General features: G+C 39.0%; 1 protein-coding gene across 2 annotated transcripts in view; it reads left to right on the plus strand.

The window, feature by feature from the left end:
* TRIM33 (tripartite motif containing 33) overlaps positions 1-17282 on the plus strand; it is a 97539-nt gene that overhangs the window by 38643 nt on the left and 41614 nt on the right. The gene's annotated exons all lie outside the window — the stretch shown is intronic.

Below are 17282 nucleotides of genomic sequence, written 5' to 3' on the forward strand. Positions count from 1 at the left end.
TTCTAAAGTTTTTCTCACAATAGTTCTGCTGACTAGGTTTTATGAACCTCTTGTCATGAAAGAGTAGGTTGAGTTGATCAACCACACTTCAACGTGCTTCACTGTAAGATGTTGTAGAGCTTTGAATTTGTTAGATCCACTGGAATTCATTTGGAATTCTCCTAAAGAGGAGGGGATGCCTTAGTCTCAGTTTGTGCCAGGCACTTTTCTGAATGCCGTGTGCTGGTGTAGTTCACCATCTACCCACGAAGTGTTGGTGCCAGTAACATGGCTGTGAAAGGAGAGGGAGCTCCCAGGAAGCTTCAGTGATCTGCACTGGGTCTTGCCATGCGTGGCGGAGCCCGGGTTTGCACACAGGTGGTCCCGCCCCACGTCTGCTTCGGCTCTGTGCTGCTTCTCTGCCGTGTGGGATGCAGACTGCGGTATGCGAACACACTACGTGGAGCCTCTCAGAGTTGACTGTGTACAAAGGCAGTGCCCTTTGTTCTTTTTCAAGGCTGCTCTTACTGTTTGACAGAGCATTTGTTTAGAAATCTACTTAAAATTTCTGTATTCTTCATTTGGCCCAGAGTGTTTCATTTTGGCTAATGTTTTACTTCAGGTTACTAATTTTGTGGCCGCCATTACTTCAGGGCCAAATCTTACTGTTGATTGTTCTGTAACAATCTCAGTAAGATGTTAGATTACCTTTCTCACAGCTGCAGTCAGATGTTTTGAGAAATCTTAAACTTACGAGAGCTTTTTAAATTGATGGCGAGAAGCAAAAAGAACAGGAAGATGGCATCCTTTTTCTCACGAAAGAATAGCTTCAACCACCCCTCTCTCAAACTTTAACCGTGACCCTTTTTACGGTTAAAGTGAAAACAGCCATAAAATGAGGATATAGTATAAATAACACATCCTTGCTTCAAGAAAGGGTTCAAGACTAGATTACAGTTTTTACCATTTATATCATATGCAGCTATAAGAAGTACCAGAAAGAGACTAGAATGTTAGCAAGAGTCCCCAAGAGTTGTGAATATACAAACTACAGAAACTTACACAGTAATTCTAATGGAAAGTGGAAACATCGATAAAATGTCCTTCTAAAAGTAGGCATATCATTCTCCCAGTAGACACACGTACACTGTTAAAACAAACTCAAGTGTATAACTGTATGTTTGAAAAAACACTGTTTTTGTAACACAAAATGCAAACAAAGATCTTGCTTGCTCAAATGAAATACATAAAATCATTTGGGCTTCTTGTTTAGTTCTAAAAGTAGGTGGCAAAAGTGATTTAGTTTTCTTTACCTGTGAATGTCATGGGTGACTTTTGCCTAGGTTATTTCTAAGAATTTCACTAGCTTTAGCAGATTCTTGGACCTATTAATAGCCTCTCTATTAGTTGTGTGTTGCCAATGCATTGAAGTCTTCACTTTCTGATACTGTGATCTCATCGATACAGTGTAGTATTATACTCAGGACCTGCTTCAAATCCAAATCCCTTCTAACCAAATTATACCAGTAAACTGGTGAATTGAAATAACCCTGCGGCAGTATAGTAAATGTAAACTGGGATCCTTCCCCAGGAAGGAAAATTGCTGCTGGCATTTTTGGGGGATTGAGGCAGAGAAGAAAACATTTGCAGGATCAGTCACTGAATTCCTTGCTCCTTTAGCCTGCTGTATGTTTTTTTGTACCGTGGAAACTGTATCGGGGACTGGTGGTGCTATGGTGGCACGACTGTATTCAAGCTTTAATAGTCCACTGTTAGTCTTGGTGAGCTGTCCACTTCTTCACAGGCTACAGAGGGTTGTTACTGTACAGGTTTCTCAGATTGTTGCGGGATTTTGCAGCAGTGCAGTTACATGGACACACCCATGTAAAAGTGTTTCCCTTAATTATAGTATTTACTGTAACCTAAGTCAGAGGCAGTAGATGAATATCCTGATCTTCATAATGCTGATCCAGCATGGTTTACGTAAGAAACGTGTCAGTCATGTCCTCTGGGCGGTTCCACTTGCCTTTTGTTGGAGAAGGCCAGTCACCTATCTCAGGGTAGTCAGACTTTACAGGGGCTTTTATTCAGTCTCTCAGGCTAGTTGTCCCCTTAGGAGTGACCTGCTCTGTGTCTGAATTATGTATAACCTTACCTGTGGTTGTTCCCTAGTGAGCTGTGGGTCCTGCATCAGCCCCAGACATTGCTCTTCTATTCTGCGGCGTTCAGAACCAATGACACTGCCTCCGACTAATCACTCTCATAATATTTAGTAAAGGTTTCCCTTCAGGGAGTAGACAGTGTCAATCCACAAAATGAGACAGATGCTTTACACATACTCTCTGGTGCCATTAGTTTCGTGGTTTTGTCTTTTCCTGGACCTGGACTACTTTCTTGTGACCAGAGGTAGTAGAGGTGCTGTCTGTTTTCTCAGCATAATTTTTGCCTTGGAATTGGCCCTGAGGCTAGTGGCTAGAGCTCAGACTGGCTGAAATCTGAGTGACTATGACCAGCGTCAGGATCTGTCCTAACACACTATTTTCATTTTAGCTCCGGTGGATAACAGTAATCAAGGGATTATATAAGTAGTTTGTTTCTGACTAGTTTGCACCTCCTTATTTATCCAGTGATTCAGCCCCTAGGGAGTGGGGTCTACCATTTCTAAATTCCATTGGTAAGTTTTCCCCATTAGTAACCGTGTTACATACCATGAGTGACTAGGTAGTTAGGAGTCAAAGGTTCATAAACCCCCATGCCCTCCTTCTTCCTCTTCCCAAAGCACATGTTTCAGTGAGTCGGGTCATGCCAGTGAATCCCACTGTGATGTCAGCTATGAAGTGAGGAAGCAATCCACAAGTCTGCCCTTACTTCTGACACGAACTACAGAATTTGGAGGTCTCCCAAACCACCTTCAACTTCTGACACCAGTTGCAGGTTTGGGATTTCCCAAGACTACCCTCAGATTCGATAATTTGCTAGAACTCACTAAAAACCATTAGGCTGATATTTGCGTTTATTGAAGTGAAAAGGATACAGATTATAATCATCCAAGGGAAAGATGCATGGGGCATAGTCTAGGAGAGTCCCAAGTGTGCAGCTTTCAGTTGCCTTCTCTCGCTGGAATTCTGGACGTAGTTAACGTCTCCCAGACGGGATGTGTGACAGTATGCTTGGGTATTGCCAACCTGAGAGGCTCGCCTGAGCTTTGATGTCCAGAATGTTTTTTGGAGCTTTGTCATGTAGACATGGTTCACTGTCCACGTGACTGACCTGTCTCCAGTGCCTCCTGAGTTGAACTGATACCTTGTGACTCAAAGCCCCCACTATAGATTATTTCCTTAGCATGGGACCCAAAGCCTCAGGTAAACAAAGGTACTTTTATCAGGCGTAAGGTTTTCAACAAGTGTTGAATTCTTAATCGTCTAAAGCTGACGAAGCTATTAGACCTATTTTAGAAGGTGTCGTCTAGACCGCCCCCATCGGGCAGGCAGAGAGCGTCCTTACACTCTGTCCACCTTCTCAGTCCCGTTAACTGTTGTCAGGGGGCAGGATGGAACCTCTAGGTTTGGGGTGAGTTTGCTTCTCCGGAAGTTAGGGTCATGCGTAAATCTGCACGTTCTAAGACCACCCAGTTCTGGCTCTTCTGTCCTCATCTGGGGTAAAGACATTAAGTTGCTGGACCTACAATTTCTTCCCCATGAACAGATTAAAAGAGAACGCCGCAGGCCCTACCCCTCTTTACCACCTACTTTTGTTCTTTCTCCATCATTATCTGCTCTAAACCTACTAGGGCCACTATTAACATTATTACGTTCTTTATTCCTGTCACCCAGGAAGAGCCCTGCACTCCTAGGTGCCTCCTTATCTGTGATACTTTAATTCCCATGAGGCTCTGCATGTGACAGTTTGTCTTCTCTCTGCCACTCTGTTCTCTGGGATTCACGGTTTGTTATCAGCAGGATCTCCGTATACTCTGTCTCCTTTGATCCTTTTCTGTACTCTGCTGCAGTGGAAACAGCTCTAGGACATTGCTTCCCCTTCTGCCCTCTTAACTGGTGGCTGGATTTTCTTTGATATCCCATGTGTCAGCGGGCCTGGAGGCATGAGGTCCATCTTCTATTTGTTATTTTTTAGACCATTCTTCCTCCCTAAAAGCTTCTGAATTTTAATCACATATCATTACTCATATACCTTGTTGGTGTTGTCATATATTAAAAAGACCTTGGGGCATCCCACCTCATGTCTTAAAGATCTGAGTTCCTAACTCAGTGGTAATCTGTGGTCTACTACTACTGTCTTCATTCCTACTGTGGTGCTTTTAATATTTGATCCTTCAGACCCTAGGCTGCATGCTCTGTGAACTCTTTTCTAAGGTGGTTTCATTTACATTGCCATTCACACCCATGTCCATACACTACACTGTGGCATTTCCAAAAAGTTCTTTTCAATTTTAAACATTCCTGTCTGTGATCACATTTATCGTTCTAGCTTATTCTGCTTAGTATTAGCCCTCCACATTTATTTACCGCACAGTGACTTGAATTTTAATCTACTGCTAATATGCCTTTCCTTTCCTTCATTTCTTTCTGTTCTCACTTAACCCTTTTCCAGTTTAATTTCAACACTAATCCTGTTCACTCCCTTGGCATTTAACCTTGACTCCTATATCCCACTTGGTTGAACTCGCTTGGCAAAACCACAATCGTGATGAAACCCAGCTTCCTTTTGGTCATGCTTTGCTCATGCAGCTGATGACCATCACAGGAGAAAAAAATGCATAGTGACACCATCTAGTCTCATTTTTGGCTGGTCTGCTTATCTCAAGTAGACCCTGCTGTTCACTGGCAGTCATGTGGCGTGTGCACGCCTTTTCCTGTCACATGTGCAGGCACTGCATCCTCAGTCCTCACTCCCAGATACCGACATTGCTTTCTACTTCATGGGAAACATCGAGGCGATCAACAGAGAACTTGAACAGTTTCGGTCTGCCACGTCTACCCACCTGCCAAGCACCTGCACCCCCATTTCTCCATTTCTGTTTGTCACCTTACTTGAACTCTCTCTAGAAAGCCAATTTCTCCACGTACACACTTAGATTCCGTCTCGTGTAGCCAACGACATTGCTCCAGCAGTTTGGCCTTTTCTGCCGATGTCAGTTTCTCCATCTTTAGCAGTTATTCCTATTGGTATTTCGGTATTCTGCTATTTTTTTTCCTATCTTTAAATACAAAAACACCAAACCTTCTCTTTAACCTACTTTCTCTACCAGCAGCTGTTCCTACTCCTCTTGGCGGCAAAACTTTTTGAAAGGATTGCTTATAGTCATGGTCTCCAATTTTTTCCGTCCCGTTTTCTCTTAGATACACTCACACTGCGCTGCCAGCACTCCGCCAGCACTGCTCTTCCAGGTCACCGCCAGCACTGCTCTACTAAGTCTGGAGGCCGTTTCCTGGTCGTTTCACTAGTATATATGTCAGCAGCACTTGACATGCTTGATCATCCCTCAGTACATTCTACTTAGTTGGCTGCCAGGAGACCACCGTTTGTAGTTGTCTTCCTACTACACTGCTTGCTGCTTCTCAGTCTCATTTGCTCGTTCTCCTGGATCTCTTAATGTTGGGTGTGCCAGGCCTTAGTCCATTACCTCCAGCTACAGTCCTGCGGCTTTAAATGCCATTCATGTGCCGGTGCTGTCTGAATTTGTATTTCTCTCTCAGTATTCTGTATGTCTGCTTGAGTGTTTGCTTTATCAAATATAACATTAAAATTGACCTAACCACCTTCTCCAAATCTTCTTCACCATCAGCCTTGCCCCATCTCAGTTTTTGGCCATTGTGTATTTTTCTGTTCCGTAGGTCAGATATCCTGGCACCGTTTTTGCCTCCGCTGTTTTTTCATATCCAAACCCAAATTCATGGGAACACTCTTTTGGCTCCATTTTTTATTCACTGAGTCCAATAGCCGACCTAGAACAGGAGAGGAGGTCCCTGATTTACAGTTGTTTGACTTAGAATTTTTTGACTTAAAAACTTTGAATTTTGGCCCTGGCTGGCGTAGCTCAGTGGATTGAGCGCGGGCTGTGAACCAAAGTGTCGCAGGTTTGATTCCCAGCCAGGGTACGTGCCTGGGTTGCAGGCCATAGCCCCCAGCAACCGCACATTGATGTTTCTCTCTCTCTCTTTCTCCCTCCCTTCCCTCTCTAAAATTAAATAAATAAAATCTTTAAAAAAAAACTTTGAATTTTGAATTTTGCTCTTTTCCTGAGCTAGTTATATGTGCTGTGATAGTCTCTCGTGATGTTGAGCAGTGGCAGTAAGGTGATTGTGCCCAAATGTAGGCTAATGTAAGTGTTCTGCCTAATCTTTGAATTCAGTAGGTTAGGTGTATTAAATACATTTTTGACAAAGTATTTCTGACCTACAATGGGTTTGGGGGTCATAACTCCATTGTAACTTGAGGAACATCTGCCTGACACAGGTTTAGACAGTTTCACTCACTAACAGATGTTTATTAATTTAGATAAAGGGAAAAAAGAGGTAATAGAGCTCCCTGAATATAGGAGTTATCAATTATATGTCTGTATTTTCATAGAAATCTATTTTTAGTCATAAAAAATAGTTGAGGTCCCTTTGCGCTATCTCTTAACTGAAGGCCCTTGGTCTTTTCATTGGAATGTTTTAATCCTGTTATATTTAATGTAATTATTGATGTGGTTAGGTTTAAGTTTGCCATTTTTTATTTTCTGTTTTTCTCTTTTGTGCTTTTGTTCTGTTGTTTCTTTCCTGTCATCTTCTAAGTTGAAACTTCTTTTGGTATTGCATTTTACATCCACTTTTGGCTTAAGTTATACCTCTATTATTTTTAGTGATTATGCAGGAGCATAATGATAGGCAGCTTTAACTTAAAGTGTATTTAAAATATTGTATTGTTTCTCACGTCAAAATATAGTAACCTTACAAAAGAATAATTTAGTTTATTAAACCCTTATCCTTTGTACTAATGCCATATCAGTTATTCATGCATACATTATGAACTTTACCTTAAAATGCTTTTTTAAAAAATATGGTTTTAATCCTCATCTGAGGATATGTTTTTTTATTGGTTTCTTGTTTTGGAGGGTAAGAGGGAGAGGCAGAGAGACAAAAAACAATTGGTTGCTTTCTGCACATACCCTGACTGGGGATTGAACCCGCAACCTTTTGATGTATGGGACGATGCTCTTTGAAGTATATGGGATTATACCAGAGATGGTAATCTCTGACCACGTTCTTTTGTCATGAAGAATATCCTTCAGCATTTCTTGCTTTGCAGGTCTGCTGAGGACTCCTTTCAGCATCTGTTCAGCAGAAAATCCGGTGTAGAAGGATGTTTGTACTAGAGAATTCTGGATTGACATTATTTTTTTTTTAACATTTAAAAGCTGTCAGTACTTTGTATTTTGGCCTCTATTTGTTTTTAATGATATCATTTGTATTCTTCCCTGACTGTTGTATGGTGGCTTTCTGGCTACTTTTAAGATTTCCTCTTTTTTTCTTTGGTCTTCACCATTTGACTGTGAAGTTGTACGTAGACATTCCATTCTGTAGATTGTGTGTGTGCTTCACTGACCTCCTGTGTCTGTAAGTTTCTGGGTTTTTAATCAGTTTTCGGAAGTTGGCCATTACTCTTTAAAAAAAATTTCTCCCCCGAATTCTTACTGTCTCCTGGGGCTCTAAGCACACATTCTGTTAGATTATTTGATTTTGACACACAGGTCTCTGAAGCTTTGTTCATTTTTCTTCAGTCTGTTTCCTCTTCTAAGGACTTTGTAGCTTTTCATTTGTGTTCGTTTTCACTAACCCTTTCTTCAGCCATCACCCATTGGCTGCCTGGCCCATCCAATGAATTATTTCAATTCTTGTACTTTTTTGGAATTTCCTTTTTTGTTCTACTGAGATTTCCTATCAGTTCACTGTTAAGAACCTGTTTTCATTTAAATTTGGAAAAAATATGTAATAGCCCATTTAAAGTCTGCTAAGTAGAACATCTGGACTATCTTGGTGTCAGTTTTGTTGTGTATATATTTTTTTTTAGTCATACTTTGTTTCTTTGAATGCCTAATGAGTTTTTACTGAGATTTGGACATTGTAGGTAATACATTATGGAAACGCTGGATTCTGTCTTCCTCTGCAGACTCTTAATTGTTGTTCTAACACGCAATTAAATTAGTGGTTGATTGATTGCCTTGATTTTTGTAAGCTTGGCTTTATACTTTGTTAGGGATGAACTGTGAAAGCCCAATATATTGCCCAAGCCTCTTAACTTGTTTGGACTCAACTTCTAAACTCTGTTTCTTGAAAGATCATGTGAAGACTTGGTTTTAGGCTTTGTTAGGACAGGATAGGCCTAGGGTAAAACTTTTCCAACTGGAGTTCTTTCCTTTAAGGTGTGGCCTTCTGGTTTCTTAGATGCCTGGTGAACTCAGATGGAAGGTGAACAGAGTCTCTTCCCTCACTGGCTCAGCTGGAGTTCTGTCTCCCAGAACTGCGTGACCTCTAGGTTTTTTACCTCCCATTGCCAACTTCATAGCAGCTTATGATCTCATCCTGTGCATGTACAGCTCAGACGCTGGGTATGGATTTGTGAGGAATTAACTCAGTCTGTATCTTCCGCTCCCCCTTAGCCTCCTACTCACTCCTCAGCCTCACCCTGCACAGCTCCCTCTGTTCCAGTTCCCTGCTCCGTGGATTCCTGGTGCTGAGTAGTCCCAAACCCTGACTTCTGCTCCTCACCTCAAAGGGACTTTTGTACTCTGCTTGGTCTCCAGTTCTCTTTGCCAGTTACCATGAAATTGTCTACCGACAGAGAGGCAGGGTGACTGTGATACTCTGCAAAGGACTGTAGGATTTCTCCGAAAATGAGTTTAGCAGAGGTTCCCCAGTGACTGAATACAGCTGCCTCATAGATCTTCATCTCGTTTTTTAGTGTTTGGTAGCAAACTAGACTGGTACCTGTTACTCGGTCATGGCTGAGAGTGAGTTAGCTTTGCTTCGCCTTAATGTGTTTTATCCTAGTTGCAATTTTGTATATACAGTTAGAAAAGGATATTTGTAGATTGTTTTTGAGCACCAGTATGGTTTAAGAGAGAATGGTTACTTAAAACCTAATATCAGGCATTTTTATTAAAAAGTAAGATGGTTTATAGGCCCACAAACTATGATACTAAAATTTGCAAGGCTTTTCCCCCAGCAAAACCAAAATGAATTAACTCTATTTTGAACATAATCGCTGAAATGAACTACTGTCAAACCCCATACTCAATAGTGGTGTTCACTTGAATGGAAGTATGTAAGTAACATTTCTCTCAAATATTTTCCTAAAGAAACAACTTTTCTTGGATTTAGGCCTTTAAACTAAAAAATGAGTGGATGGATGAATATCCAGATAGATAATCCTTGATGTATATTAGAGCTACCTAGAGACCTTAAAAAAAAAATGCTGATGGCTTTAGTACTACTCCAGACTGCCTAATAAGAATCTTAAATTACATTTTGGATATTAAAAGTTTTTCATAGTTTTTAGATTTTATTTGTTTTTTTTAGAGGGGTGGGGTAGAGAGGGAGAGAAACATTAATGTGTGAGAGAACCATCCATGGTTGCCTCCTGCACGCCCTCAGCAACCTAGGCATGTGCCCTGACTGGGAATCGAACCATTGACTCTTCAGTTAGCAGGCTGACTCTTCGATCCGCTGAGCCACACTAGCCAGGGCTCAAAAGTTTTTTTTATAGCATTTTAAGAATACCGATAAGTCACCCTAGGTGTTTCTTGTTTTTTCAGTAGAAGTTGAAAACCACTACTTTAAGAAAAACCTTTGCCAAACTTAGTTTTGTTTTTCTCTGCAAATTTTTCTACAGTTGAAAGAAAAAGCTTTTCAGATGAGATCCACATGGCTGGTAGAAATTACATAGAAATTAATTTCTACTGTCAGTCCTCTCAGGGAGCTATAATTAGAGCTCTGGAGACAGGTCAAGGTTTCTGATCTAAGCATATTGTTTTTGTAAGGTACATTTGTTGTCAGAGCAAAAGCAGCTTATTTATTGAACTTTTACTCAGTATTCATTAAGTTCAGTTCAGTAGATACTTGAGTGCTCACCATGTACCAGGTACCATACTAGCTAATGACTATAAAATAATTTAAAAAACTGAGACTGTTTTTACTATCTTGTATTCTTTTAGTCTGTTGTATGAGACTTGAGATTGAGTATGGGGTTTGATAGTAGTTCATTTCAGCAGTTATGTTCAAAATAGAGTTAATTCATTTTGGTTTTTGCGGGAGGAAAAGCCTTGCGAATTTTAATATCATAGTTTGTGGGCCTGTCAAACAAACTGAGTAACTCATAGGCTCAGCGAGTCAGTCACCCAGCAGAATGACTGCTTTTGTGACTGGGAAGAGAAGAGCTGAGTATGGCTAGGAGCCAGCCTGGCAGAGAGGAGTACCAGGAGAGAGTCTGAGAAAGAAGCATACTATTCAGAATGTCCGTTATCCATTTGGCAGTGGGACATACAGGTTGAGATTATGTTGGTAAAACTGTTGTTAATTGGTAAAATTGTGTCAAAAGTAAAAACCCTGCTGGTCGGTCATTTTCTGTTGCAGCAATGGAAACCTGTCTGGTCGCCTGTGGTTTCTCTCTCATCTCTGCACGGCTGGCTCCCGTCTCTGAGATGTAGTGTGAATGTCATCACTCTTCCAGAACTCTGTACTGTGTACCGTTTAGAAGTTCTTGCCACTCATGTCTTCTCTTATCACATCACTCTATTTAAATTTTTTCTCATTAATTAGAATGTTTGGAAAGAAAGGCGAGCACCCTATTTTTGTCTTTTTTACTGTAGCATACACAACCTTTCATCCTTTCTGGCAAATAGAAGAATTCAGTGCATATCCATACATACTTTTAAGAAGTTTTGAATTAGGGGGATACCTCAGAATACAGTATAAAGAATAACTAAATGCCTGGCTGGCATAGCTCAGTGGATTGAGCGTGGGCTGGGAACCAAAGTGTCCCAGGTTCGATTCCTGGGTTGCAGGGGTACATACAGGTTGAGATTATGTTGGTAAAACTGTTGTTAATTGGTAAAATTGTGTCAAAAGTAAAAACCCTGCTGGTCGGTCAACCCAGCTGGGGTACATTCCTGGGTTGCAGGCCATAACCCCCAGCAACCGCACATTGATGTTTCTCTATCTCTATCTCTATCTCTGTCTCCCTCCCTTCCCTCTCTAAAATGAATACATTAAAAAAATCTTTAAAAAAAATTAAACTATTTAAAAAAAAGTCTGAAACTATGGTTTAAAAAAAAGAATAACTAAAACAATACCTTTAAAAATCTGGATTTTTGGTAATAAATTTTTTTTTTTTACCTAACTACTTGATAAATGAAACTATTAGGTACTTCGTTTAGTTCTGTGAAAAAAATTTGCTGGAACACTAAGTGGCATCCTGATCCAAGAAAGTTTGGGGCCCTGGTTGGGGCCGTTGGTCAGTTGGAGTGTTGTCCTGGAAACCAGAAGGTCACAGGTTTGCTGTCTGGTTGTGGTTGGTTTCTGGTAGGTAGGGGTGCGAATGAGAGGCAGCTGATTGATGTTTCTCTCTTGCACTGATGGTTCTCTCTCTCCCTCCCTCCCTGCTCTAAAAATCAGTAAGCATATTTTCTGGTGAGGATAAAAATAAAATAGTTAAATGAAAAAAGAAAGCTTGGGAACATCCTGGCTATAGCAGTTATCTAATTTTTTTAAAATAATAACTTGGGTTGTTTCTAGTTGGGGGAAATGTGAAAAATAAGAATATTTCCTCAGATCTCCTGGGATACGTGTGCATGTGTTTCTGTAGGGTATGTATTTGGGATGGGAATTTGTTGGGTTTATTTATTTTTTAACTGCAGGTTCAAATTTTTTTTTGTGGTACAGATTTTCTGTTATATCAGTGTTGCAAAGTTATGTATTTCATAAACTTGTTCATTTTATCTAAAATTTCAAGTTTCTTGACAACAGTTTTCATGAATATCTTTTTAATGTCTTCAGATCTGCAGTGTTGGTGACCTCTTTTAAATGCCTGGCATTAGCTATTTGTGCCTTCTCTATTTTTTTTAATCTGTCATTTCACAGATTTGTTAATACTAGTGTTTTCAAAGAACCAAGTCTTAGCTTGTTGATGTGTACTGTTATATATTTTTTCTATATTATTTTCTGTATCCGTCTTAATTCCTTTTACTTTGTTTGGGTTTATTTATGTTTCTTTTTTCTACCTTCTTACGATGAATGCTTGGCTTACTAAATTTCATACTTTTTATCTAATAAATGGTAATTTCCTATTAAGTATTGTCTTAGCCCTATCTTAGATTTCAATGTAAGGTATTTTAATAGTTCAGTTCAAAATATTTTCTAATTTCCATTGTAATTTCTTCCTTGAACAATGGATAGATTAGAGTGCTCTTGGCTCTTGAACAACAACTTAGGGGCACTGACTCCCCCCATGCATTTGAAAATCTGAGTATAACTTCTGACTCTCCCAAAACTTGAACCAGAGTCTGCAGGGGCTTGGTTCCAGGACACCCTGTGGGTACCAAAGACAGCAGGTGCTCAAGTGCTTTGTATAAAATGGCACAGAACAATGCAGAGAGTCGGCCTTCCACATCCCTGGAGCCCCAACTGAATATCAAAAACCGTGTTTTTAATCTGCAGTTGGTTAAATCCACAGATGCAAAATGCAGGGTTACGAAGGCCAAGTGTATATTTATTGAAAAAAATCTGTGTGATAGTCAGATGCGTACTTTCAAGGGTCAGCTGTAAGGTTTTAATTTTAGCCTCCAAATATGGAAAACATTTTTTTTAAATGGACTTTTAATCTAATTTCACTGTTAGAGAACGTGGCATACATGATTTCTGTCTTTTGAAATTGTTAATGCTTGTTTTATTAACAAATTTGTTTTAGTCTGTCCACAAATATCTGTTTTACTCCCATTATTGGAAGATATTTATGCTATGTGTAGCATTTTATGTATAGTTTGTCAGTTACTTTTGTTTTTGTCGTTGTCAGCACGTTGATTACGTAAGCACATTGCCTTTTGCTGTTGATCAGCAAACTTCCTACCTATTATTCTTTGGAAAGTAACCTGTCTTTGGTTTTTTACTGCTTTTTGAGATTCCTCCGTTGGTTTGGTTTTCTCAGTCTCTGGATTGCAGTTTTTAATCAGTAATCTCTCCAAATATTACACTTGTTGTCTCTTGTCTCCCCTTCTGGAATTTAAGTGTGTATGTATGATCTCCTTGTACCATTCCTGATTCCTCCATGTCTTTTTACCTTGTGTATTTTTCCCATATTTTTTTAGCTCAAAATACAAAACAAAGAGGCATTTTTTTCTGAGTAATATCAGTTAATGAATATTCTCTGTAACTATGTGAAACTTCCACTAAAACCCATTGTTGCATTTAAAAATTTTAGAATCTGCCAATCACACTCCCCTTTGTAAAAAATGTTTCATTTTGAGATATGAAATTATACAATAGATTCACAGGGAGTTGCCAAAAAAAAAAAATTGAGGCTCTTTGTCTGCTTTTTGCCTGCTTTTTAAAAAAGTTGCCTGAATATTTGCCAGGTTGTGTTCCATTCTTTAGGTATAGTAAGCAGAGATATATTTTGCTCCCGTTGTAGGACCTTTATTTCTTCTTTGTATACCCTTGATTTTTGCTCAGGGTGCCACGTTTCCTTATATATGGTTATTTTAAACTATGAACTTCTCTTTTTCCTTGAAAAATTATTTATGCAAATTTTTGCCTAGAATTACAGTGCTTTCCTCAATAAAGGATTGGATATCCGTGCACAGCACTACCAGGTTGGGACCATTGAATTTCTAGAACGGAGTTTTGGTCACCAGATGATGTGCACTTTGTCTGAAAATCCACATGTGGGTTTTTGGTGTCTGCTACTTCTCAGGGGTCTTCCCTCCTTTCTTCCACAGCATTACTAGAACTTCCCTTAAGTTCCTTTGGAGGTGGTGGAGGCGCAGGTTACTCGACTACACTCTTACATTGCGGTCATAGGTCTTTTAGATGTCTTTAGAGGTCTTTAGATGTCTTACGGTGGCATAGGTATGTACTTGTGAAACCATCCTCACACTCAAAGGTAGTAAACATATTTTTCCCCCAAAATTCTGTCACTGCGGGAAGGTATTTTTGCTAACTAATTCTGGGCCTACAGTTTTCTTTCAGTACTTTAGAGATGTCACTCTCTTCTCTGTCTTCATTCCTTGCACATAATGTATCTTTGTTCCTAAAGCTACTGTTAAGACTTCTTCTTTATGATTGACTTTAAGCAGTTTGGAAATGACAAACTTTAGTGTGATTTCTTTAATCTTTCTTGTGCTTGGAGATGTTGAGCTTCTTAGATCTGTAGATATATAGTTTATACTCCATTGTAATTTCTTCCAATATATTTTTCTTTTCCTTTTCCCTTCCCATTTGGGAATGACAGTTATATATTAGTGTTATTAGAGTTGTCCCCAAACTTACTTTTTTTTGCTGTTATTCTCTGTTCCTAGTTTTTTCTCTGATTTTGCCTGGCATTAACAACAGGTCATATGCTATGGAAGAAAAGATAAGTGAATTTGAAGACGACAATGGGAAGCAGCAGCCTGTTCTAACTGAAATCTTACCTAACAGAAATAGCAGCTGATGTCACCACGTGCCCTTTGAGATTTAAAGTTGGTTCTTCGTTGTATTTATGTGGCAATCCTAATGTCTTCCCCAAGCTTTCTTGAAATTTCCACCCTTTTAGGTTCTCATCATGATTGCTTGGAGTTCCCCTTCTCCTCAGCTCTTCCTGGACTCTTATGACTGTTATCTCTCCTTTATTTAGAGCCTTAAATAAGGAACAGAATCTCATTTTAAATTATTCTTCAGAACACTCTGTGCATAGTAAGCTTTTGTTGTTGAAGGATTGAGGTTTTATTTTGTCACATAGGAGACAATTTTAAATTACTGCTAAAACTAGCAGTGATAACTAGCATTAAGCTCCCATTTTGCTTTTGTAAGCAAAGTACTATGCTTATTATTAAGTGCTTTGTGTGTTTTGCTCAATGTAATTCTTAGAACAGTCCTATAAGATAAATATGGTTATTTTATACTTATCTTAAGGACTTAGACATAGAGGCTTGTTCAAATCATCCAACTCATACTATGAAGATAGTTATATACTACTAAGATAGTCATTAAGTTTTTCTTTTTTTTTTTCTTTTTTTTAATTAACTGATTGGTTGTTTTTTTTTTTTAAGGTTTTATTTATTTTTAGAGAGGGAAGGGAGGGAGGGAGGGAGGGGGAGAGAGAGAGAGAGAGAGAGAGAGAGAGAGAGAGAAACATCAATGTGCGGTTGCTGGGGGTCATGGCCTGCAACCCAGGCATGTACCCTGACTGGGAATCGAACCTGCGACACTTTGGTTCGCAGCCCGTGCTCAATTCACTGAGCTACTCCAGCCAGGGAAGTTTTTCTAAAGAGTAAATGAGAGTGTGTGTAAGATATTTATTAATAGAGTGCCTGAAAATACAAGTTCTCAAAACAGGCTAGCTATTGCTAGCTGTAGATTGATAAATCTTTAGATAAAATATTATGTTTGGGATTTTTTTCAAAGTAATCTTGAGGATACAGTGGGTGGATATTTTGACAAAATTGGCTATAAATGAATACTTTTTGAAAGTAGGTGAAAGGTTTCATGGAATTGAACCTCTAATGTATGTTTGAAATTTTATGTAAGTTTTAAGTGGAATACCTGAATTAAAAAAGAAACTGAGTCAGAATTACTATTTTATTTTTTGATACACAGTTTGGATACAAACTAAGATGACTTACTGCCCTAGGGGTGCCAGAGTAAAATCTTACCAATTGTGTACATGCTGACAATTACTAAGAGTAATACTACTGTAATTACTTGGCAAGAATAGTAGAATTCCTGTGCAGCCTAGGACCTGATAAGATTCTAAATGTGCATTCAGAAGCTATAGCTCTTAAGTTATTAGCTAAGTGATTCTCAGCCTTTTTAAAAATAATCCTTTTATTATTCATCGCACATTATTTACCTCTGACAACCAGATTTTCAAAATTTTTTTAGCAAACTACATTAATATATTTCTTTTTCTTTCTTTCTTTTTTAAGATTTTATTTATTTATTTATTTTTTTAGAGAGGGAAGGGAGGGGGAGAGAGAGAGAGAGAGAGAGAAACATCAATGTGCAGTTGCTGGGGGCCGTGGAATCGAACCTGCAATGTTTGGTTTACAGCCCACGCTCAATCCACTGAGCTACACCAGCCAGGGTCTGCATTAATACATTTCTTAATAAGAAAAAAGCATATAAGCATGGTGATGAATTCTGTTCAAAACCAGAATAACCAGTGATATATTTATTATACTGAGTTTCTATAATTCTAGCCAAAGGCACAGAAAGCCTTACTTTTAGCCTGTCCTGACTAAATCATAGGGCTATATAACTTTTACTTAGGTATTTTGAAATATTAAAAATAGCTCATTGTGATTAAGAAGGCTATGCTAAGAATCACTGCTTCATATGTAAGATTAAAATTTAAGAAACTACTTTCATGTGTTTACATATTAATCAGACTTACGCTTAATCTGTTCATTGGTTATTCATTCTCCCCACTTCTGAAGTATTTCAGTTATAATTTTGATTAGTTAGAAAAGAAAATTCAGTGTTAGTTTATTCTGTTAGCTAAGAAAATCAGAAGTAGGATGTAGCCAAAACTATTTTCCTATTGCTCCTTTTTTTTTTTTTTGCAAGCTCCAGCTAGTATTTTTCTTCTAATAATACATTTGAATTTATTCAAATGAACAGAGACATATCTGATCATCACTTTGCAGTTGATATTTTGATGGTTCACTATTATTTATTATCTGAGTCCAACTGCAACAAAATGGCTCTTTACTTACCTCCTTTCAGAGCTTTGCCTTCTTTTCCAAGGCCTTTAAAATAGCAAATGGCTTCAGAATTATGTATTTGTGTCCATTCATATTTTTTCCTTTAATGAAAGTACCTTTCTGCCCTGGCTGGCGTGGCTCGGAGGATTGAGTGCAGGCCTGCAAACCAAAGGGTCCTGGTTCAATTTCCAGTCAGGGCACATGCCTGGGTTGTAGGCCAGGTCCCAGGTCCGAGGTAGGGGGGTTCAGAAAGCAACCACACATTGATGTTTCTCTCTGTCTTTCTCTGACCCTTCCCCTCTGTCTAAATATAAAGAAAACTCTTTAAAGAAAAAAGAAAGAAAGC

Source organism: Phyllostomus hastatus, unplaced genomic scaffold (genome assembly GCF_019186645.2).
Source record: "Phyllostomus hastatus isolate PE091 unplaced genomic scaffold, TTU_PhHast_1.1 phas_scaffold_216, whole genome shotgun sequence".
Classification (NCBI taxonomy): Eukaryota; Metazoa; Chordata; class Mammalia; order Chiroptera; family Phyllostomidae; genus Phyllostomus; species Phyllostomus hastatus.